This window comes from Pleurodeles waltl, chromosome 4_1 (genome assembly GCF_031143425.1).
Source record: "Pleurodeles waltl isolate 20211129_DDA chromosome 4_1, aPleWal1.hap1.20221129, whole genome shotgun sequence".
NCBI classification, from domain to species: Eukaryota; Metazoa; Chordata; class Amphibia; order Caudata; family Salamandridae; genus Pleurodeles; species Pleurodeles waltl.
In genome coordinates, this window is record NC_090442.1 from 1,003,410,543 (window position 1) to 1,003,436,165 (window position 25,623).

The following is a 25,623-nucleotide window of genomic DNA, read 5'->3' on the forward strand; positions in this document are numbered from 1 at the left end:
CCTCTGTCCCCAGGACACGTCAAGCAGCAGTGTGTCCACCACTACAGGGAACCCAGGCAAACCCATGAACCCAAGAAAATCAGGGACCTGGGGGCAGTGGCAGTGGGCACACGGTTCAGGGGACAGAGGCACAGGAAAGCAGGGGAACTGGGAGGACTGCTGTGCGACGGGGGAGGACATGCCCAGGGAACCCACTCTCCACGAGGTCCTCTCCAACATCATGGGACGTACCATCATTCCCAGGAGACAATGGCAACGGTACTGGCCAACTTTCAGGAGACCCAGCGGTTGAAGGAGCAACAGTATCTGGGGCTCAGGGAGGAACTTAAGTCCTTCAACACCACCCTGGTCACCATTGTAGGGGTGCTGAAGGAACTTGTGAACACCACAGGGGACACTGTGGCACAACAAGGGGCCCCTGACACTAGCCTGGATGATGAACAGCCCACCACCTCCGCCGGCGCTAGTGAACAGGAGGCACCGCCACAGGACCACAACACCAGCACCCCACCCCCTGTAGATGGAGAACCATCCCGCAAACGGTCCCTGAGATCCCGGACAAAGACAGAGAACAATGCCAAGACCCCCGCCAGGAAATGAGACCCCCCTGAATGTCATCCTTCTGTCCCACTTCGTCACCCTGTCCATCCATCAACTGCCCTAGTTCCACTTCATATTCCCCTTTGGACATTGCACCTGTGAAACAAATAGACTGGACTCTGCCATGGACAATCCTCCACCATCACCCCTGCCCATTTTACACCCCCTCCACTATTTTGCACTGAAATAAACACCCTTGAATCACAAAACAAGCTGGAGTCAGTCTGTGCTTTCACAAATGTGTATTTGCAATAACTATGGAATATAGCAACGTAGATTGTATTGTCAACATACCGATGTAACACAGCTCTAGTCCATGAGGTAATATAGCAGAGGTCACACAGTGGGACCCACATCTGTGAAATGGAAAGGCAAAGTGACAAGTTAAGGTCCATACACTGAGTGAAAGTGACAGACATATGACAGGTCTAACAATTGTATGAGAGGTGTGAGGCAGTGACATCTTCTTACCTGTGTCTCACTGGAAGTATTGCTGGATAACGTTGTTTCTGTTGTCGATATCCTCTTCTTCTGCCTCCTCTTCTTCACTGTCCACAGGCTCCACAGCTGCCACAAGACCTCCTTCTGGACCATCCTCCTGCGGAAAAGGCACCTGTCATCGCAAAGCCATGTTGTGCAGCATACAGCAGGCCACGATGATCTGGCACACCTTCTTTGGTGAGTAGTAGAGAGAACCACCTGTCATATGGAGGCACCGGAACCTGGCCTTCAGGAGGCTGAAGGTCCTTTCGATCACTCTCCTAGTTCGCCCATGTACCTCATTGTAGCGTTCCTCTGCCCTTGTCCTGGGATTTCTCACTGGGGTCTGTAGCCATGACAGGTTGGGGTAACCAGAGTCACCTGCAAATGTCGAGGGACAGCTGTTAGACACACACTAACCCTTAGGGACAACCCCAGACCCAGACAACTATTCACAGGGTATGGGGTCCTTGTCCTCCCCTTTTAGCCACACACAGTGCCTCTGGAGTTGCCCCATCACATAAGGGATGCTGCTATTCCTCATAATGTAAGTGTCATGCACTGAGCCCGGAAACTTGGCATTCACATGGGAGATGGAATAGTCGGCCAAACACACCATCTGCACATTCATTGAATGGTTGCTCTTCCGGTTTCTGTACACCTGTTCACTCCTGCGGGGGGTACCAAGGCCACATGTGTCCCATCAATGGCACCTATGATGTTGGGGATATGTCCCAGGGCATAGAAGTCACCTTTCACTGTAGGCAAATCCTCCACCTGAGGGAAAACGATGTAGCTGCGCATGTGTTTAAGCAGGGCAGACAACACTCTGGACAACACTTTTGAGAACATAGGCTGGGACATCCCTGATGCAATGGCCACTGTTGTTTGAAAAGACCCACTTGCCAGGAAATGGAGTACTGACAGGACATGCACTAGAGGGGTATTCCTGTGGGATGGCGGATTGCTGACATCAAGTCTGGCTCCAGCTGGGCACACAGTTCCAGGATTGTTGCACGATCAAGTCTGTAGGTGACTATTACGTGTCTCTCTTCCATTGTCAACAGGTCCACCAGCGGTCTGTACACCGGAGGATGCCGCCATCTCACCACCTGCCCCAGCAGACGTGCCCTATGGAGGAGAACAGCGAGCAGAGAGTCAGCCAACACTGAGGTATTACTAAATGTCATTTGCAAACATTTGTAAATCCGCAATGTGCATGTTACTGTGTGTATGCAAGGCCTAGATAGGTGTGACACTGTTAATATTAATGCCATGTGGCCCCCAGAAATGGCAGCTGCCTGACCTGTAAGGTGGGACAAGGGGATATGAGGTAACTGCGCTGGTGTTCTACACTGTTGTGGTAGGCGGTCGAAGACCGCAGCGCAATCCTGCATTGGTTAACATTGGACCCTATGGGTCCCAGGAGCCAACGACGATGTATGCCGGCGGTGACGGTACGCACCACCGCGGAAGTGACCGCCATTTTCTGTCTGTTCACTCACTTGATACCTGACCTTCGACAGGAGAGGACCTACACTGCAAGTGCTGCTGTGTCCTAAGTCTGGAAGCGACGATGGCTCGTGTGTCTGGGGAAAGGGCCCCTGCCCTTACTTTGAAGGAGTTGGAGAAGTTAGTGGATGGGGTCCTCCCCAGTACACGCTACTCTACGGTCCTCCAGACAAACAAGTGAGTACAATGTGAGCATGCTGCATGGGCAATGCCTGTTTGGAGTGGTGTGGATGTAAGATGCATGGGGGGGGACTGAGGCCTGCATGTGCGGACGTTGAGTGTATGTGCGTCAGGGCAAGGGTGAGAACGGGGGGCAATGACTGTGACGATCCGGACGGTTAAAGTTTTTCCTTTTCCCCTGTACTATTCCTCTAGGTCAGCGCCCACCAGTAGAAGTATATTTGGCGTGACATCGCCAAGGATGTCCAGACCGTGGGGGTCCACCACAGACGGAGCACCCACTGCCGGAAAAGATGGGAGGACATTCGCCCCTGGAGCAAGAAGATGGCAGAGGCCCAGCTGGAGATGGCCTCCCAACGTGGGAGGGGTGTCTGTCGCACCATGACCCCCTTGATGTTCCGGATCCTAGCGGTGGTGTATCCGGAGTTGGACGGGCACTTGAGGGCATCACAGCAGCCACAAGGGGGTGAGTACCGTCACATCCATCTGACTCTGCGAGCATTACGAGGTGTCTCGGTGGGGGAGGTGGGCCGTGGGTTACCCTAGGCCAGGGCGAGCTTTGTAGGCAAGGACCCTTTGTGAGGCAGGCTATGTGGCACCCCAACCTCACCAGCGGTAAGAGCCATCTACACCTAGTCAGGCTCCTGTGACTTCCATGTGTGCAGCAATCGGGCATAGGCCTTGTACCCCATGGGCATGTGATTAATCTAGGAACTCTAAGTGCATGGCGTAGTGTAGAAGGCTGCTGTGTCTGTAGTGTCCGCCAAAGGTAGTGGTATTGCATGCACTGAACATGTATTTCTTCTGTCTTTCCCCTACTCTTTTTGTGGTCTCCCTGTTCTTGTGTGCAATAGCATCATCAGACGGAGGAGCAGTGGCACTGGAGCAGGAGGGAGCTGCATCTCACTTGGCCCTGGAGGGCGAGACAACGGAGTCTAAAGCTCCCAGTGGGACGGAGGGCGAGGGGAGCTCCACGGCTGAGGTACTGGGTTTTTCAGAACCGGTACTGATCCGGTAACCCAGCGGTGCCAGGGTACACCCAAAGACCTCGGGTACTTTCCTGATTCAGACCACAGAAACTCAGAGTCTTCTAGGTGAAGTCAAAGAATGAATTTATTGGCTGCAGCCAAGTAACAAGCGTCCTAGAAGTACAACAGCACGGTTTGTATGTTCTCAGGAGACTGTGTTTCAATGCAAAGTCAGGTTTCCTTATATACAGTTTTTTAAGCTTCAGGCAAACATTCTTGACATTTTGGTTGGTCATTCACATGTTTTCACTACAAAGGAAAAAACAGTGTCATGATGAAACCTCATATTTCATGTCATCCAACCCATAATAAATTACCCGGCAAGGCCTAGTATTTTACATCAGCTAAGTGTGGACCCCCAATAAAAACGGGCACCTCGCCCTCGTAAAGTAAGAAGAAGAAAAGAGCAGGTGCAGGTGTGAGCAAGATTAGGCAGGGTGTGTGAGCGATAATAAGGGTTTTATGGCATGGTGTGCCTTGATGCTATCTGATTCGGCCACTGGGAGAGGGACTGACCAAACAGGTTTGGCCTGAGGCAATGGTTCCAGCTTGCCCAGGTCAGAGAAAAGTCAATCAAGGTGTACGTGTCCTTGGAATCAAATCTGACTGTATTATAAGCCTATGTGAGGGCAACTTTTAAAATGGCTGCCGTGTATAAAATGGGAGCCACGAGTGCAGGACGAAAATGGCGATTTCGAGGTGAAAACGCTGCTGGAATTGAGTGAAAATGCTCATGCTTAGTGTACTAGTCATTATCGGTCTTTTGATACTAAAATCGTACTGCTGTGGCATAGTAAATTACACGGGTCCAGAATTTTTAGAACCACAAACCCTCCTTTTGCCCTTACATAGGCAATAAACCTATTCTCATGCTACTCTGAGTCCAGGTCTATGTTTATAAGGCCATGGAGATGTTGCTGGAGCAAAATTCTAGTACTTGGTAACTCTCTCTGGCCAGGTCTCCTCGAACATGAAGTAGCACAAAAGGCCACATATGGCAGGACAAAATAAGGAATACCTCTATCTGCAGTAGGTGGCATAAGATCACACACCCAACAATTAGTGATGTTCACTACTAACTAGTGTTGATGCAGAAGCTGTACAAAAGAATTGCTTACGAATTCTGATCTTCTAACCTGCTCATGTTCAGGAAAAGGGTGAAAAGAGTGCAAAGAAACAATAGTAGGAAAAGACATAGGTTGGGAACTGGGTGCAGAAGTCAATTGAGTAGAGAAAAACAATCCCACCTATAAATGGCAACGTCATGTTTAAAAGACACTAGAAAACACGTTATTAAGAACATATAGACAACGGGAGAAAGTAGTGACTACTATTACAAATGAAATAATAATTTTTCACAACCCTAACCAAAAAGCAAATCCTAAAATTATCTAGTAACATTTTTAGGGCTCCTCTGCATTTCAGTAATTTTTGTATGTTCAGGTAGAACAGTGGTGACTCTCATCAATGCTCTAAGGTGAAAAGGGGGTACTCTTTCCACAGGAAATGGACTTTATTCTGCTTTTACTAAACAGAATAGTACTTTAAAACAATGCCAGCAAAACAATCAGTCTCCTAACACCTAGTCTATACAATCACACGGAAACCTCTTGTGAAACCAACTATGCCCAGAGTCCGTTCAAAAAGCCTCTCTGGCAGGCTTCTATTGTCCATCAAATTTTCTTTTGTTGTTTTCTTTCGCATGGGCCTCTCAATTCAGGCCTATTCATGAGAAAAGTACTGCTTAGTTGGAGTGCCCTCCTGGCAAACACCCACAGCTCACTCGAAAGTCTCAATGTCTTGAAGCAATGCACCAGTGTCTCTCCTCTGTGGCAGACACTACAAACAATGTGCTCTTCATTGATCAAGGGCACAAATCATCTCGTGCAGACCCAAGCACCATTAATTGGGAAATAGCTCAAGCTCAGCAGCACTTTCAGACTCCAACACTCATTATTTAGTGTCAGAGGACGCTCAAGCTGCTCTTTCATTGGCACCACAATATAGTGCCTTTTTCCAAACTTGAAATCTCCGGTGCACTGCCCTTCTTCCGTTGGAGCAAAGAAAAGGGGGGGTGTGGCCAAAACTCAGGCCAAGGGGCTCAAGGGATTGCACACTGTCAGAGGTTACCAGCACATGACAGGTAGAGAAATGAAACCTCAAAACAGCTCTGCCATCAACAACAGGAATCCTTCTCTTTAGCTCCTTTACACTGAAACTTTGGCTCTGCGATGTCCAACGCCGTCTGATGGAGCAAGTACGATACCATGCGCTGGCGATCGCTGTCCAGCTTTGCTACTTTCTGGGTGCTGAGACTGTAGGGCCAAGACGTCCGTCTTTCATCTGTAGCTGTCACTGATGGGAATTAGGCTTAAATCAATGTCCTGCAGGTTATTATGACTTGATACCCGCAGAATCTAGTGACGTAGGAAATGTGCCAGTTGTTAGTTTCCTTCAATTTAGTAAAAAAAAACAGTTCATGGTTTTTAACAAGGGGACTGCAAGCAGGTGGTCTGCAATCTTCAAAGGAGTAGCCATACACCATGGGCATAAAATACAAAGACAAAGGCAGAAGGGCAAAACAGGGTCTCTAGCATCTTTAATTGGGTTCTCTCCATTATTCTCTGCCATCTATAGCTACATGAGAATTCTATCTGAATGGATTTCCTCACACAGTGGCATTGTCTAATGGGGTAAACACATATTTTCCTCAATGATTAAGTCTAGGTGTTCCTCCTTACCTTAGAACATCACAATAGAGAAATCACATGATACCGATTATCAGGGACATGTAGAAACCTTCCTTTAAAAACTGTGCATCAGGTGCACTATGCAATACACAGGCTAATAGTCAAATGTGCAAACAAAAAGACAAGAACTAGAGGGTCCTGATATTTGCATGATTAGGACACATCTGATCCCACCAAAAATTAAAGTAGCAGGAACAGAAGGGAACCGAAAACCAAATTAAAATAGACATTGAAAATTCGTCATGTTCAAAAAGGTAAACATAAGATATCTCCTATTGAAATGGAAAACTTGTCTTACTATAATATTGAGTCAGTTAACCAGTCTATCGCTACCCTGACAGTCAGGCTGGAAAACATTGAAGCAGGCCTAAGGCAAATTCTTGAAAACCAGTCTGGTCATACCAAAGGGAATTATACATAACATGGGGGTCCCTGGTACATCACTGCAGTCTGGAAATGTGAACCTGAACAATACATCAATAATAATAAAAGGGCTGACTGGTGAAAGGAATTCGAAAAAGAGAAATGGGACTAGGACATAGCTAAAATCTCAATAACTAAGCATGATGCGACATTGGTCAGGGGAAGTAACAAAAGAAAAAATCTATAGGAAGAACAAAAAAAAATATTTGGGTGATAGTCAGGCATGTGACACAACACCGAGAGTACGGGTGATACACAAAGGCCAAAGTTACACAAATTTTAACGCTACCGTTGGCGACTACACCATATACGGTACTCCTAGCTAATGTTTCAGTTCCTTCTTCAGGAAAAAATGAAAACCTGGTTTTCTTTTAAGGAACGAAAGCCATATGCTACTTAGGAAACAGAACATCATTAACTAATGTAATATAGAAATTAGGCCACCTTGAGTCACAGATCTATAATTTCATCCTTAGGTCCAATCAAGGCTACATAAATGTAGGGCTGCCTGTTCCTTTAAGGGAAGGGGCAGTAACGTGACTAACTGCAGGTGACACACTTTGATCCTGTATATGTCTTTTTATTTTCCTTCAATACCATTATAGCCAAATAGACATGCACTCGTGAAGTGTTGTCTCTTATGTTCACAGCATGAAATATTATCTGTGGATTTTAGTAACCAGAACAAGTTCAACCAACTGTTGCGTAGCGATGGGCATCGTCATGACCATCCCCTCACAACACAGGGGAGCTTGTAATAGTATCAAAAGCAGCAACAAACATGCAAAAAACAAATAAAAAATAATAAAAACGCACAAAACGTCAAGCCATCAGATATACTTGCTGTGTATCAAGCACAAAAAGCATAGACAAAACAATAGCATGTGTGAATAAGCGGTGACACACAACACCATGTCATGTACTTTATGCACTGTAAACCTGCAGCCCAAAACCCAATATTTGGGCCTGTTTAATTTGTCAGGTTTAAAATCCTTACCCTCCTTTTGACAGTAGATCACCAGGCAATGGAAATCTGCTGTCAAATACTGTATAACTTTACTGTTTCTCTTCTAACATACAGGGCCAGCAAGAACAATTCATGATAGGACCAAATACATGAAAATAAATTTCCATTACTTAACTGTTACCCTCTTGTCAGTTACTTCGCAACATCAAGCCACCTTAGTTTTACCTTTCTAAAAGTAAAAATTGTTACACTGACACTCCATATTAATTTGGCACCTACAATTTCCACTGTGAAAAATAAGTCTTAATTGGCAAATCGTTCTCATTAAGGCATGTAGCCTTCAAAATTTTAGAAAAGGGATGCATCTTATTTTCTGTCTAAGACTTAATGCAACACTTCGTTTTCTGTCAAATAAAAGCAACTAGCAGGTATCATTTTATTTTTTTAGAGTGGGACTTTCGAAGAAACCCCTTTTTTTATATTTTCCCTTTGGAATTAAATTCTTTAATTGTATTGATGTTCTTCTGGAGAAACCAGAAATCCCACTTTTAGAGGCCCATAGGATCATTCTGCATTTCACAGAGACAAGGCCCTAATTTAAAAGGTCACAAGTGTCAACATGACAGTCTCCTCTATTGTTTATAGGAAAACTAAAGATAGCATCTCAGCAGCGTGACTTGAGCCAGCCTCTGTAGCTCTCCTAGCTTCTGCCACTCTGAATCTGTCAAAGACAGTAGGCCTTCCTATTTTCCTTCTAACCTGCAATAATTCACTCTATTTTAAAAATAAATAATTTTTCCTTTTTAGGCACTAAAAAAAAATTATCTCTATTTCCAGATTATTAAACTACATTTACTGTGAATAATTCACAAACCTTAATAACACAAATACCAGTTGTTAGAATAAATGCTTGTTGCAATCCCATGCAATGGTACATATTTCATCAACCTCGAATGAATGAACGTCTCAGTAGGCCCAGCTGAAGTTAGAACCTTCAACCTTGATATTAAAACAAGCCTTTGTACTGGCACATTGACTCATTGAATCATAAGAAGGCACAACCTGCAAATATATATCAAACCTAAATGTATGCATTTACTGAAGCCTGAGACACTTTAAAAAGTACTCTGAATGAAAGAAAATGCAGTTTAAACAGACTTTGATATTTTAGGCATTAAAAAATCAATATCCTACAATTTTCTTGCATAATATGCATTACCAGAATGTCTATTACACAATCCATGAGTCCGCCATTGAAAATATTAACTTATACTTTATAGAAATGAGCTTGTTTGCTCCTGCGCCAAGGGAAAATTGCACATACAAATGTCATTTTAGCGGTGCAACATAACTTAAATTAAATTTTAATGTTAGGAGGTCATAGTATAGGTATTAAGCTTTATAAATATTAAAAAACGATTTTGAAAGGCACTTATTTTTTAAATAATTTTTCCATAATTAATAATTTTCTTTTTTTTAAAAAAATAAAAACCCAATTATTCTTTTTTTTGTGATAATTCCACATATAAAAGCAAGCTGCATCCCTTGCCTATTATTTGGGATACATTAACTCACAAGCCTAAGCGCATAAGCCTAACTTGAAATGCGTCACATTTTTGCGCCACTTTCATTTAAAAGGAAGGTTATGCAAAATTCCACCCATGTTTAACTGGGAAAGTGCTGGCTGAATTGAACATTCCTATCAAATATACTGCAGCTGAAAAGTTTGCCTGTGAACATCTAATACAATGCATCTAAGAAAAATGCTGTAAATTTTTTTATTTTTTTTTGCAAAAATAGATAATTTCGGTTTTTTGGGGCCCTATTTTCTATTGAATGTGTTTTCTAATTTATTAAGCATTTAACGGCAGTTTTGTATATGTGCACAATTGCTCATTCTATAAATTAAAGAGCAACATATAGCACATGGTTCATTTCTGGATTTTTTCTAAGTTTCTACTTAATATTAATTAACCCCTTAGCTGCTGGGCCTTTTCCCCCCCAGTGCTGAGCCCTTTTTTGGCTATTTGGGGTAGTTCGCGCTTAGGGCTTCATAACTTTTTGTCCACATAAGCTAACCACGCCAAATTTGCGTCCTTTTTTTCAACATCCTAGGGATTCTAATGGTACCCAGAGTTTGTGGTTTACCCTGGAGGAGACCAAGAAAATAGCCAAAATACAGTGAAAATTTAGTTTTTTCCAAAAAAAATGGGAAAAAAGGGCCGCCGAAGAAGGCTTGTGGTTTTTTCCCTGAAAATGCCATCAACAAAAGGTTGCTGGTGCTGAAATCACTATCTCCCCACCTTTCAGGAACGGGCAGACTTGAATCAGAAAACCACATTTTCCAACACAAATTTGGCATTTTACTGGGACATACCCCATTTTTACTATTTTTGGTGCTTTCAACCTCCTTCCAGTTAGTGACAGGAATGGGTGTGAAACCAATGCTGGATCCCGGAAAGCTAAACATTTCTGAAAACTAGACAAAATTCTGAATTCAGCAAGGGGTCATTTGTGTAGATCCTACAAGGTTTTCCTACAGAAAATAACAGCTGAAATAAAAAAAATATTGAAATTGAGCTGAAAACAACAGCCATTTTTCTTTATGTTTTACTCTGTAACTTTTTCCTGCGATGTCAGATTTCTGAAAGCAATATACCGTTTTGTCTGCTGGACTCTTCTGGTTGCGGGGATATAAGAGGCTTATAGGTTCATCAAGAACCCTAGGTACCCAGAGCCAATAAATGAGGTGCACCCTGCAGTTGGTTTTCATTCTATACTGGGTATACAGCAATTCATTTGCTGAAATATGAGGAGTGAAAAAGAGGTATCAAGAAAACCTTTGCATTTCCAAAATGGGATCAAGATAAGGTTTTGAGGAGCAGTGGTTATTTGCACATCTTTGAATTCCGAGGTGCCCATACTAGCATGTGAATTGCAGGGCATTTCTCAAATAGACGTCTTTTTTACACACTCTCTTATATTTGGAAGGAAAAAATGTAGAGAAAGATAAGGGGCAATAACACTTGTTTTGCTATTCTATGTTCCCCCAAGTCTCCCTAAAAAAAATGATACCTCACTTGTGTGGGTAGGCCTAGCGCCCGCGACAGGAAATGCCCCAAAACACAACGTGGACACATCCCATTTTTTCACAAAATACAGAGCTGTTTTTTTGCAAAGTGCCTACCTGTGGATTATGGCCTCTAGCTCAGCCGGCACATAGGGAAACCTACCAAAACCTGTACATTTTTGAAAACTAGAGACCTAGGGGAATCCAAGATGGGGTGACTCGCGGGGCTCTGACCAGGTTCTGTTACCCAGAATCCTTTGCAAACCTCAAAAAGTGGCTAAAAAAACAAGTTTTCCTCACACCCAGCGTCCCCCCAAGTCTCCCGATAAAAATGATACCTCACTTGTGTGGGTAGGCCTAGCGCCCGCGACAGGAAATGCCCCAAAACACAACGTGGACACATCACAGAAAACAGAGCTGTTTTTTGCAAAGTGCCTACCTGTAGATTTCGGCCTCTAGCTCAGCCGGCACCTAGGGAAACCTACCAAACCTGTACATTTTTGAAAACTAGAGACCAAAGGGAATCCAAGATGGGGTGACTCGCGGGGCTCTGACCAGGTTCTGTTACCCAGAATCCTTTGCAAACCTCAAAAAGTGGCTAAAAAAACAAGTTTTCCTCACATTTCGGTGACAGAAAGTTCTGGAATCTGAGAGGAGCCTCAAATTTCCTTCCACCCAGCGTCCCCACAAGTCTCCCGATAAAAATGATACCTCACTTGTGTGGGTAGGCCTAGCGCCCGCGACAGGAAATGCCCCAAAACACAACGTGGACACATCACAGAAAACAGAGCTGTTTTTTGCAAAGTGCCTACCTGTGGATTATGGCCTCTAGCTCAGCCGGCACATAGGGAAACCTACCAAAACCTGTACATTTTTGAAAACTAGAGACCTAGGGGAATCCAAGATGGGGTGACTCGCGGGGCTCTGACCAGGTTCTGTTACCCAGAATCCTTTGCAAACCTCAAAAAGTGGCTAAAAAAACAAGTTTTCCTCACACCCAGCGTCCCCCCAAGTCTCCCGATAAAAATGATACCTCACTTGTGTGGGTAGGCCTAGCGCCCGCGACAGGAAATGCCCCAAAACACAACGTGGACACATCACAGAAAACAGAGCTGTTTTTTGCAAAGTGCCTACCTGTAGATTTCGGCCTCTAGCTCAGCCGGCACCTAGGGAAACCTACCAAACCTGTACATTTTTGAAAACTAGAGACCAAAGGGAATCCAAGATGGGGTGACTCGCGGGGCTCTGACCAGGTTCTGTTACCCAGAATCCTTTGCAAACCTCAAAAAGTGGCTAAAAAAACAAGTTTTCCTCACATTTCGGTGACAGAAAGTTCTGGAATCTGAGAGGAGCCTCAAATTTCCTTCCACCCAGCGTCCCCACAAGTCTCCCGATAAAAATGATACCTCACTTGTGTGGGTAGGCCTAGCGCCCGCGACAGGAAATGCCCCAAAACACAACGTGGACACATCACAGAAAACAGAGCTGTTTTTTGCAAAGTGCCTACCTGTAGATTTTGGCCTCTAGCTCAGCCGGCACCTAGGGAAACCTACCAAACCTGTACATTTTTGAAAACTAGAGACCTAGGGGAATCCAAGATGGGGTGACTCGCGGGGCTCTGACCAGGTTCTGTTACCCAGAATCCTTTGCAAACCTCAAAAAGTGGCTAAAAAAACAAGTTTTCCTCACATTTCGGTGACAGAAAGTTCTGGAATCGGAGAGGAGCCTCAAATTTCCTTCCACCCAGCGTCCCCCCAAGTCTCCCGATAAAAATGATACCTCACTTGTGTGGGTAGGCCTAGCGCCCGCAACAGGAAATGCCCCAAAACACAACGTGGACACATCACAGAAAACAGAGCTGTTTTTTGCAAAGTGCCTACCTGTAGATTTTGGCCTCTAGCTCAGCCAGCACCTAGGGAAACCTACCAAACCTGTACATTTTTGAAAACTAGAGACCTAGGGGAATCCAAGATGGGGTGACTCGCGGGGTTCTGACCAGGTTCTGTTACCCAGAATCCTTTGCAAACCTCAAAAAGTGGCTAAAAAAACAAGTTTTCCTCACATTTCGGTGACAGAAAGTTCTGGAATCGGATAGGAGCCTCAAATTTCCTTCCACCCAGCGTCCCCCCAAGTCTCCCGATAAAAATGATACCTCACTTGTGTGGGTAGGCCTAGCGCCCGCAACAGGAAATGCCCCAAAACACAACGTGGACACATCACAGAAAACAGAGCTGTTTTTTGCAAAGTGCCTACCTGTAGATTTTGGCCTCTAGCTCAGCCGGCACCTAGGGAAACCTACCAAACCTGTACATTTTTGAAAACTAGAGACCTAGGGGAATCCAAGATGGGGTGACTCGCGGGGCTCTGACCAGGTTCTGTTACCCAGAATCCTTTGCAAACCTCAAAAAGTGGCTAAAAAAACAAGTTTTCCTCACATTTCGGTGACAGAAAGTTCTGGAATCGGAGAGGAGCCTCAAATTTCCTTCCACGCAGCGTCCCCCCAAGTCTCCCGATAAAAATGATACCTCACTTGTGTGGGTAGGCCTAGCGCCCGCAACAGGAAATGCCCCAAAACACAACGTGGACACATCACAGAAAACAGAGCTGTTTTTTGCAAAGTGCCTACCTGTAGATTTTGGCCTCTAGCTCAGCCGGCACCTAGGGAAACCTACCAAACCTGTACATTTTTGAAAACTAGAGACCTAGGGGAATCCAAGATGGGGTGACTCGCGGGGCTCTGACCAGGTTCTGTTACCCAGAATCCTTTGCAAACCTCAAAAAGTGGCTAAAAAAACAAGTTTTCCTCACATTTCGGTGACAGAAAGTTCTGGAATCGGAGAGGAGCCTCAAATTTCCTTCCACGCAGTGTCCCCCCAAGTCTCCCGATAAAAATGATACCTCACTTGTGTGGGTAGGCCTAGCGCTCGCGACAGGAAATGCCCCAAAACACAACGTGGACACATCACAGAAAACAGAGCTGTTTTTTGCAAAGTGCCTACCTGTAGATTTTGGCCTCTAGCTCAGCCAGCACCTAGGGAAACCTACCAAACCTGTACATTTTTGAAAACTAGAGACCTAGGGGAATCCAAGATGGGGTGACTCGCGGGGTTCTGACCAGGTTCTGTTACCCAGAATCCTTTGCAAACCTCAAAAAGTGGCTAAAAAAACAAGTTTTCCTCACATTTCGGTGACAGAAAGTTCTGGAATCGGATAGGAGCCTCAAATTTCCTTCCACCCAGCGTCCCCCCAAGTCTCCCGATAAAAATGATACCTCACTTGTGTGGGTAGGCCTAGCGCCCGCGACAGGAAATGCCCCAAAACACAACGTGGACACATCACAGAAAACAGAGCTGTTTTTTGCAAAGTGCCTACCTGTAGATTTTGGCCTCTAGCTCAGCCGGCACCTAGGGAAACCTACCAAACCTGTACATTTTTGAAAACTAGAGACCTAGGGGAATCCAAGATGGGGTGACTCGCGGGGCTCTGACCAGGTTCTGTTACCCAGAATCCTTTGCAAACCTCAAAAAGTGGCTAAAAAAACAAGTTTTCCTCACATTTCGGTGACAGAAAGTTCTGGAATCGGAGAGGAGCCTCAAATTTCCTTCCACGCAGCGTCCCCCCAAGTCTCCCGATAAAAATGATACCTCACTTGTGTGGGTAGGCCTAGCGCCCGCAACAGGAAATGCCCCAAAACACAACGTGGACACATCACAGAAAACAGAGCTGTTTTTTGCAAAGTGCCTACCTGTAGATTTTGGCCTCTAGCTCAGCCGGCACCTAGGGAAACCTACCAAACCTGTACATTTTTGAAAACTAGAGACCTAGGGGAATCCAAGATGGGGTGACTCGCGGGGCTCTGACCAGGTTCTGTTACCCAGAATCCTTTGCAAACCTCAAAAAGTGGCTAAAAAAACAAGTTTTCCTCACATTTCGGTGACAGAAAGTTCTGGAATCGGAGAGGAGCCTCAAATTTCCTTCCACGCAGTGTCCCCCCAAGTCTCCCGATAAAAATGATACCTCACTTGTGTGGGTAGGCCTAGCGCACGCGACAGGAAATGCCCCAAAACACAACGTGGACACATCACAGAAAACAGAGCTGTTTTTTGCAAAGTGCCTACCTGTAGATTTTGGCCTCTAGCTCAGCCGGCACCTAGGGAAACCTACCAAACCTGTACATTTCTGAAAACTAGAGACCTAGGGGAATCCAAGATGGGGTGACTCGCGGGGCTCGGACCAGGTTCTGTTACCCAGAATCCTTTGCAAACCTCAAAAAGTGGCTAAAAAAACAAGTTTTCCTCACATTTCGGTGACAGAAAGTTCTGGAATCTGAGAGGAGCCACAAATTTCCTTCCACCCAGCGTTCCCCCAAGCCTCCCGATAAAAATGATACCTCACTTGTGTGGTTAGGCCTGGTGCCTGCGACAGGAATAGATCACACAACGGTCAATGTTGGTCCTTACGTGAGGCAGCTGTTGACCCTGGGGTGATCCATTCCTGACACAGACACTAGGTGTAGGCACTCAAGTGGGGTAGTGTTTTTATCAGGACAGGTGAGGAGTCACTGGGTGGTAGGAATATTGTGGATCCCAGCATATTCCTGTAGTTTGTGTGACAGAAATGCGAGAAACATTTAGTTTTTTTTCAACATTTCAGCTTTGCAGGGTATTCTGGGTAAGAAAACTTTGGGGAAGCCACACAAGTCACACCTCTGTGGACTCCCCCGAATGTCTAGTTTCCAGAAATGTTTGGGTTTAGTGTGTTTCTCTATATGGCCGCCGAATCCAGGACCAAAAACACAGGTGCCTGCCTTACAAAACCAGTTTGTTTTGCCATGGATAATTTTGATGTCTCCACAATATGATTTGGGTGGTGGAATTTGGGGCTGAACTAAATTGGGGAGCTCCCAAGAGAGCACTCTCTCTCTGCTTGCCGCCACATTCACCTGCTCTCTGGGTTGACCTAACCCACTATTACCCAGTTGCACAAACAGCTTGCGAAGGGACAGCAGGACTGTCCTCATCACCTCCCTCATAATGTACTGGAAGAGGAGTTATCGAATGGGACTCCTCTGACTGAAAAATCACTCCCAGAGTCTGCGCCATTGTCCTATCCCTCAGATGCTGTCTCAGTATCTGATGTCTCAGTCTCTGATCCTATGTCAGAGCGGTCCTCTATAACCCGAGTGTAGGCAGCAGTCATCCATCAAGATGCCATCTCTGCTATTGGCTAAACTGTTGCTCTAAAACACTAGCCTACGTAGACAGTCACAAAATCGATGGTGTGTGAGATACGTGCAACAGTAGAGGCCACCTTACCTGCGCTTCTTCCCTCAATCAGCACGTACTTTCAAGACACTCAAAAAACACCTTGTCACATACCATTCGTCACAGTCTTTAGCACCTCCTGCGCCCAGTCCAACAATCATTATTGGTGCTCCCACTCCCTCCTCCTCGGATTCCCTCATTACCACCCAGCAAAAGTGCCCTTCATCTCTCCATAGACTTTGCTAATGTACTCAGCTATTTACATAAAATACAGATTTGCTCTTGGCAGTAGGCATATAAACCTTCTGCGCTTCTTTATGGCACTAAAACTGCCACTAGACAAGTCGGACCCTTTTCCCCCCAGGGAAACCACACACATATTGACAAAAGTGATATATATATTACAGCCAATCACCTGAAACTCAACTCAAGCAAAACCGAAATAATCCTCTTTGGCCCACACAAAAACACCTGGGACCCCTCATGGTGGCCCACCACGCTAGGCCCTGCACCCACCCCCGCCAACCACGCACGCAACCTCAGCATCATCCTAGACTCCTCCCTCTCGATGACCCAACAAATCAACGCTCTCACCTCCTCATGCTTCAACACACTCCGTATACTGAAAAACATTCAAATGGATCCCCACAGAGACCAGAAAAACTGTCACTCACGCACACAGCAGCAGGCTTGATTACGGAAACGCCCTCTACGCCGGCACCACTCTAAAACTCAAGCGCAAACTACACGCATCTAGAACTCAGCAGCACGACTCATCCTCGACCTCCGCCGACACAAACACATCTCTCCACACCTCAAATCCCTCCACTGGCTCCCCATTGACAAAAGGATCACCTTCAAGATCCTCATCCTCGCACACAAATCACTCCACAACACAGGCCCTGCCTACCTCAACGAGAGTCACCTTCCACACCCCCACACAAAACGTCCGCTCAGCTGACCTCTCTCTCGCCTCTGTCCCCCGCATCAAACACACCACCACCGGGGGCAGATCCTTCTCCTACCTTGCACCCAAAACCTGGAACGCCCTCACAACCCACCTTCGCAAGACCCAAAACCTACTTCTTTACAGGAAGGGCCTCAAAACCTGGCTTTTCGAACAGTGAACCTCCCAGCCCCTTTCCCTCCCCCCGCACCCCCCCAAGCGCCTTGAGACCCTCACAGGTGAGTAGCACACTTTATAAATCTCTTTGGTATATATAGATCTACCTCTATATATATATATATATCTATGTACATAGATATATCTATAGATATATCCATGTACATAGATATATCTATCTACATAGATATATAAATATAGATCTATATATAGATCTATTTTTTTTAGTTGTTGTATAGTTTCCTTGGGGGCCAAAATGGCCCCCAGGGAAACCCTACAACATCTAAAAAAAAAATTGCCCCCACAGGGGGTCACCCTGCCGACGGGCGACCCCCTGTCATTTTTTATTTTTTTTTCATTATTTAAAAAAAAAAAAAAACAATCCCCTGGGGGTAGGGGGGCGCGATCGCCCCCCCCCCCCCCAGGGGGCACCTACCTTTTTTTATTTTTATTAATTATGCCCCCGTTTTCCGAGGGGGCCGCCCCCCCAAAGTGAAATCCCTGGCGTCTAGTGGTGTTTCCTGGCCCCCGATCGCAGCTGTGCTGCGATCGGGGGCCAGGAAACACTTTGAGAAGGCCTCGTAAGAAAGGGGAGACTCTCCCCCTTTCTTACGAGGCCTTCTCAAACTGTTTCTGGCCCCCGATCGCAGCACAGCTGCGATCGGGGGCCAGAAACAGTTTGAGAAGGCCTCGTAAGAAAGGGGAGAGTCTCCCCTTTCTTACGAGGCCTTTTCAAAGTGTTTCCTGGCCCCCCGATCGCAGCTGTGCTGCGATCGGGGGGCCAGGAAACCTGAAAGTGTTTCCTGGCCCCCGATCGCAGCACAGCTGCGACCGGGGGGCCAGGAAACACTTTCAGGAAGGCCTCGTAAGAAAGGGGAGACACTCCCCTTTCTTACGAGGCCTTCCCGAACGTGAGAAAGGCCGTTTTCCCCATCAAAGCAGGAAGCGGCCGCAAGGCTGCTTCCTGCTTTGATGGGGAAAACACCTTTGCAACGTCAGCGCGCCGCGAGGCGCGCTGACGTCACAAAGGGGCGGGTGGGGGGGCGGGGGGAGACACGGAAGCTTCCGTGTCTCCCGGGGGGGGTTTAAAAAAAAATAAAAATCCTCGGGTGCGACGCACCCGAGGATTTATTGATACCCTTCCTGGTGTCGGCCACTGGTCGTGACCCGCACCAGGGAGGGTGTGTGGGCGTCGGCCAGTGGCCGACGCCCGCACCTATCTGGTTAACCAACATTTTACTTAACAAACTGTAAACATCAAGAAGACCCACAAACACACATTGAGCTCATTTCAGATATAAACAGACAACACTCAGTACACTCAATACAGCGCGCTTTAGCCATTTTTCATAAATAGCGCTGTCGCAATTTACTTACAGAACCGTTTGCAGATCCTATTTGTAAGTCATATTCACAAGAAAAAAAGAAAACTTTTCTCAATTATTTCCAAGAATAGCGGACCCATACTTTATTAAACGTGATGGGGCCTACTCCGTGCTTCACATATAGTTCATAGGTTGGAGTTCCAATCGGAGGAACCGGACACGAGTCCTCCAACCGGGAGTCCCTTTTACAACCAAGACAAAACAAATTTCCAAGTCTGCTAAGACCAGGCATCTTCGCTCACTAGTCTAGCTTCAAACTTCAAAGGATTATCGTTTACGATAGTCTCGTGAATACACGAGTCCTTCGGCTTTGGTACTTGCAAGTTCCAAATCAAAGTGATTTGGTATTTAGTTACCAAACCAAATGTCCAACTAAGGACCAAACCAAGTGTCCAACTAAGGACTGGGAGACGCTCCACTTATACTTAACTGAAAATATCGATGACGTCACCAGAAGACTCGTCTTATCGTTTCGCTCTACCAAACATCAAGGGTCCAAATCAGGGCGATAGCCAGAGCAGCAGTCCTTCGTAGCCGTTGGGAAGCGGGGAACCTCGCAGCAAAGACTTTCAGACCACGTCGACATGCAGGGGTCGATGAAGTGGCAGCCTTCCTCCAGAATTTTCACACGAAGCTCCCCACGGACCTCAGCCTTGGACCGGTACCGCTGGTATCGCCCCACGTTGGGCGCCAACTGAGGTACTGGGTTTTTCAGAACCGGTACTGATCCGGTATCCCAGCAGTGCCAGGGTACACCCAAAGACCTCGGGTACTTTCCTGATTCAGACCACAGAAACTCAGAGTCTTCTAGGTGAAGTCAAAGATCGAATTTATTGGCTGCAGCCAAGTAACAAGCGTCCTAGAAGTACAACAGCACGGTTTGTATGTTCTCAGGAGACTGTGTTTCAATGCAAAGTCAGGTTTCCTTATATACAGTTTTTTAAGCTTCAGGCAAACATTCTTGACATTTTGGTTGGTCATTCACATGTTTTCACTACAAAGGAAAAAACAGTGTCATGATGAAACCTCATATTTCATGTCATCCAACCCATAATAAATTACCCGGCAAGGCCTAGTATTTTACATCAGCTAAGTGTGGACCCCCAATAAAAACGGGCACCTCGCCCTCGTAAAGTAAGAAGAAGAAAAGAGCAGGTGCAGGTGTGAGCAAGATTAGGCAGGGTGTGTGAGCGATAATAAGGGTTTTATGGCATGGTGTGCCTTGATGCTATCTGATTCGGCCACTGGGAGAGGGACTGACCAAACAGGTTTGGCCTGAGGCAATGGTTCCAGCTTGCCCAGGTCAGAGAAAAGTCAATCAAGGTGTACGTGTCCTTGGAATCAAATCTGACTGTATTATAAGCCTATGTGAGGGCAACTTTTGAAATGGCTGCCGTGTATAAAATGGGAGCCACGAGTGCAGGACGAAAATGGCGATTTCGAGGTGAAAACGCTGCTGGAATTGAGCGAAAATGCTCATGCTTAGTGTACTAGTCATTATCGGTCTTTTGATACTAAAATCGTACTGCTGTGGCAAAGTAAATTACATGGGTCCAGAATTTTTAGAACCACACGGCGGGGACAGGAGGTGACATCAGTGACAGTGACTCCTCCTCTGATGTGAGCTCCCTTGCGGTGGCGGGCACCTCTGTGCCCCCCGCATCAACAGGTACAGTTGCCACCCCCCACCAGCACCGCCCTCCCAACAGCACCTCAGCATGCGTCCTGTGCCCGCTCACCCAGGAGGGTGGGCATCTCCTTCGCCCCAGGCACCTCAGGCCCTGCCCCAGTCAGCCCTGCTGCCCTCAGTGAGGAGGCTATTGACCTCCTGAGATCCCTCACTGTTGGGCAATCTACCATTGTGAATGTCATCCAGGGTGTCGAGAGGCATTTGCAACAAACAAATGCATACCTGGAGGGCATTCATTCTGGCCAGGCAGCCCAACAGAGAGCATTTAAGGCTCTGGCCTCAGCACTGATGGCAGCCATTGCCCCAGTGTCCAGCCTCCCCCCTCCAACTTCCTCCACCCAGACCCAATCCCCTGTACCTCAGCCTATCCCAAGCACACCATCAGACCAGCATGCACACACCTCATCACACAAGGGTGGCTCAGGCAAACATAAGCACCACACAACCCACAGGCACTCACACAAGCATCTTTCCCATGCAGACATACCAACATCCACTGCCTCCACTGTGTCCCCCTACTCCACGTCGTCCTCCTCCCTCCCTGTCTCGTCTCCACTCACACCTGCATGCACTACATCTTCAGCCACTACCTTCATCACCAGCACGCCCATCACCACACACCACTCACGTGCACTCTCCACCCCCACTATCATTCACACATCCCCTGTGTCCTCTACCAGTGTGTCAGTGAGCCCTCCTCCCAAAGTACACAAACGCAGGCACACACCCGCCCAACAGCCATCCACCTCACAACAGCCTCCAGCCCATGCACCTTCACCCAAATTCAGCAATCGTACACCTCCTTCAACCACTACCTCTTCCTCCACTCCCAAACCCACTCCATCTACCCAACCCAGTGTGTCTAAAAAACTTTTCCTGGCTAACATTGACCTCTTCCCTACACCACCCACCCCCTCCGTCGCCTAGGGCCTGGCTTTACAGGTCCCAAACCAGCACCTCGGCCACCACATCACCGGGCACAGTGGTCCCAGCAACAGCGGGCTTTTGGAGTGCTCCAAGCATCAGGGCAGCCAGTGTGCTATGGAGCGAGAGCAAGGACATTCCGCCACCTGTGAAAGTAAAAAAGTTGCCCACAACCCGGAGGGAGAAGGCGAAAACACCTGCCACCAAGGGCTCAGGGAAAACCAAAGGGGATAGTGGCAAGACAGCTGCGCCACCATCCAAGGTGGGGAAGGGCCAGAAAATCAAGGGCAGGTCAGGAGAGGGCATGGTGGCACCAACTATGGGACCAGTGTCACACCTTCTGTCCACGTCGACGCCAACCGGTACGGTGGAGAAGCCTGCCACCTGCACTGCCACATACACCGCCACCAGCACCGCAGTCACTGAGCCCGCCACCAGCACGCAGTCACTGAGCCTGCCACCAGAAACGCTGCCACAGAGCCTGCCACCAGCACCGCCACCAGCACCGCTGCCACAAATACAAATTAAGTTGAAAGATATTCAGTTTTGTTATGCTCTGTTTTATTTAACAAAGAATCTTTTTTTAAATGATTGTGTTTTAATTGATAATTGTGGTATCAATGTGATTATGTGGGAAAATGAACTCATCTGCAAATATAATGTATGTTTTCGAAAAATACTCTCTAATATGGTGAAGAAAGCTCATATACATATGATTGTTCTTATTGGAAGAGAATGATGCCAATATTAGGACCTCTGTGGGTTAAAATTGTCCTGTATTTATAGTGTCTTTGTTTATTCTGTATATTTGTCTGTATTTTTCATTATGGGATAGTGGTACTCAGAGCTGACACTTTATATATTGCGATGGCTGTATAGCTAGGTGTTATGACTGTTCAATTCTATATATGGGGAGTATTGTACACATATATTTTTTTGTGTTTCAATCTATACTTATTTTATTTATTTTTTCCATTCTATATCAGTTTTCTCTCTTTGTTAACATTTGTAACTGTCACGTTATAATCATGGTGGTTTGGGGACATTTAGGAGGCATACGAGGGTAATGGTCTGCAGTCCCTCTTCTATTTCTAGTGAAGGGCGATGGTTAATTGGTCCTTCTTCTATTTTGATGATTAGAGAAACTTGGCACTCTAATGAGAGGCATAGTCCCTCTTCTATTTTGAGTGAAGGAGATTAGAAAACTTGGTCCTCCATCTATTTCGGTGACCAAGTAAGATTTAAAATGCCGGCTACAGGGACGCGCCGCATATAGCGGATGCGCGCCTGTCTGCAAAGTTATACGGAGGTTGTGAGCACTTCGGCAGCTGCCGGGGGAACAACCATTTTTTACAAGGTATTGTTTTAGGGTCTTACGGGGGGGGCTGTATCGCATAATATTGAAGCTGTAGATATGGCATCAGTGATCTTATGTAACAAGACCAGGAAATGGCTCATGATATATTTGCTTATAGGGAGTGGATAGTATTTGGAGTCCGTTTTATTGGGGAAGCAGTCCTTTGAAACACATTGACTGTGGGTTCGCAATCAAATTAAGTTTACAAAGTTGGTGACACATTGCTTCTGGAGGTAAAGTGCTTATGGACATAATAAATTGGGCTATCATTTTGGGGTTTGTCATTTATAACGTGACAGTATATAAGAATTACACTATACTCTTACTCTTGCTGATTTACATCTCTTTCCTATATTTTAAAAAGGTAAAATTATTTTGCATGTACACTAGGGTGATTTTGGTAACGTATATAGGGATTGTCATTACTGTGGATATTTGCACTGATTAATAGGGTGCTTTTCTGAGTTTTGACAGGGATGTTGGATACTAATTCACTTAATAGGCTTTTGTTTACTGGATTCCACTATGCATTAATGATATATGCTTTGAGAGATCTAAATATGATGTGATTGAAGGTAATTTTGGTTGTTGGTGATTCTTGGAATTTAGATAAGCTAATATAAGAAGCAACAACATTCCAGCCCTGAAGAAGTCAAACGACGAAACACGTGTTGGCTGAGAAGTCGTTGTAAGGAGTATTGGATATTTTGTTCAAATTTAAGGGCGAAAAAAAATTGGAGGAACACTCAAGATCAAACATAACGGACTTTTGAAGTTAACATGGATTACTATTTGACTGTTCAGTGAACTTGAATGAGATTGGACTTATATATATCTCTTTTTTTTTGTTTGAGGGATTGAGCAATGAATTATCAGGGGGACATGGCTTTATCTTTTTGGAAATTAAAGATCTAGGAAATTTATGATTTATCACTGTTTTTGATTTACTGCTTTTCAGTGAGCCGTGTACTATAATAATATTTGTTGAAAAATGTGTTTTATATATATACAAATTTACCATAGGGGTGAAAGCATGCAATTTTTGGGACAATTGTACACATGTTCAACAGGTGCCTCAGTATTTTCATAAGAATAATTGACTGTTCATTTAGTCAACATTTGGGGTTTTAGGGTGTATTCCTCATTGTAGGGCACCGTTGCAGATATAGGAGTCAGACTAATATAATATAAGCTAGTTCTCCTTGGTGCACCATTTCTCCCAGTGAAATACACTTCTTCTGGTAGAGATTATAGACCGCCGCCACAGAGCCCGCCACCAGCACCGCCACCACAGAGCCCGCCACCAGCACCGCCACCAACACCGCCGCCACCAGCACCACCACCACAGAGCCCGCCGCCAGCACCGATGCCACAGAGGCCGCCGCAAGCACCGCTGCCACAGAGTCCGCCGCCAGCACCGATGCCACAGAGGCCGCCGCCAGCACTGCGGCTACTGACACCGCCGCAAGCACCGCCAGCGGCCCCGCGACATACTGAGCCACTGGCACCACTGCAGACATGGCTGCCATCCCCAGTGGTCAGTCGACCGAGCCTGGTGGTCAGTTCCAGGAGTCTGGGCAGCTTCCATGATGCAACACCTTCAGTGGAGAAAGGCATCCACTACCTCTGTCCTTGGCAGGATGAAACACTCTGGGCACAAAGCCCCGTCCACAACCAGTGGAGTATCACATCCACTACCTCTGTCCTTGGCAGGATGAAGCACTCTGGGCACCAAACCCCCTCCAGAACCAGTGGAGTATCACATCCACTAACTCTGTCCTTGGCAGGATGAAGCACTCTGGGCACAAAGCCCCCTCCAGAACCAGTGGAGAAGGTGTCCACCTGAGTGACTGTGGCTTTACACTCCCCAGGATAAAACAGTGGGCAACCCATCCACTGGAGAGACTTGAGAGACTGTGGCTTTGCACTCCCCAGGATAAAGCAGTGGGCAACCCACCCACTGCAGAGACTGAGAGACTGTGGCTTTGCACTCCCCAGGATGAAGCAGTGGGCAACCCACCCACTGGAGAGACTTGAGAGACTGTGGCTTTGCACTCTCCAGGATGAAGCACTGGGCAACCCACCCACTGGAGAGACTTGAGAGACTGTGGCTTTGCACTCCCCAGGATGAAGCACTGGGCAAACCACCCACTGGAGAGAGTTGAGAGACTGTGGCTTTGCACTCCCCAGGATAAAGCAGTGGGCATGGAGCTCCCTCGTGGAGCAGTGTCGTTGTGCACTCATCCGGCTGAGGTGCCCCCCCTTCCCTTCCCCCTGAGGTGCCTGTTTCATTTCGATCTGATGCCCCTGCAGTGTTCTCTCTGTTTGAAGTCTGGTATCGAGTGGGGGCCTCACCCATGCATTTTGGGCCCAGTGGTCCATGGACAATAATTGGTGCACTATCCGGACTTGTGGTGTACATAATTGTATATACTGTATTTCAAGTTTTGACTACTGTTTTTTTCATGATTACAATCGTGCAACTCATTTCCTTATGTCCTTGCGTTCTTGAAAGGGGGGTGGCGGGGGTGTAAATGTAATGTTGCAGCATTTATTTGTGTGTATGTTGTTGTGGGTGAGGGTGGGGGTGGGGGTGTTGCGTGTTGCAACTCCCCCCTCCCCTGTGTTGCAGGTGCAGTACTCACTGTGGTTGTCACCATCTTTGTTGCTCCTGATAGAGGAGCAGGAATACCATCGCAGGGAGTATTTGGAGTTCTGGCTCCATGGTGTCCTGGTTCCTCGTGGGGTGTGGAGACGTGAGTGTTTTACCTTCCAAGTCCTGTTTCCGCCGTGTTTTTGTTCGCGTTGGTTCCGCCCCGGAAAAGGTGGCGGATTGATCTCTCATAATAGTGTGGGCGGTACATTGTCTT

The 25,623-nt window shown here is 46.5% G+C and overlaps 1 long non-coding RNA gene across 1 annotated transcript; it reads left to right on the forward strand.

Annotated features, from left to right (window-relative positions):
• Positions 1-22,519: 22,519 nt before the first annotated feature.
• LOC138288610 (uncharacterized) lies at positions 22,520-25,228 on the forward strand. The gene is made up of 3 exons (XR_011202487.1): positions 22,520-22,753; positions 22,872-22,986; positions 23,363-25,228. It is a non-coding gene; the product is annotated as an uncharacterized lncRNA (long non-coding RNA).
• The last annotated feature ends 395 nt before the right edge of the window (positions 25,229-25,623 follow it).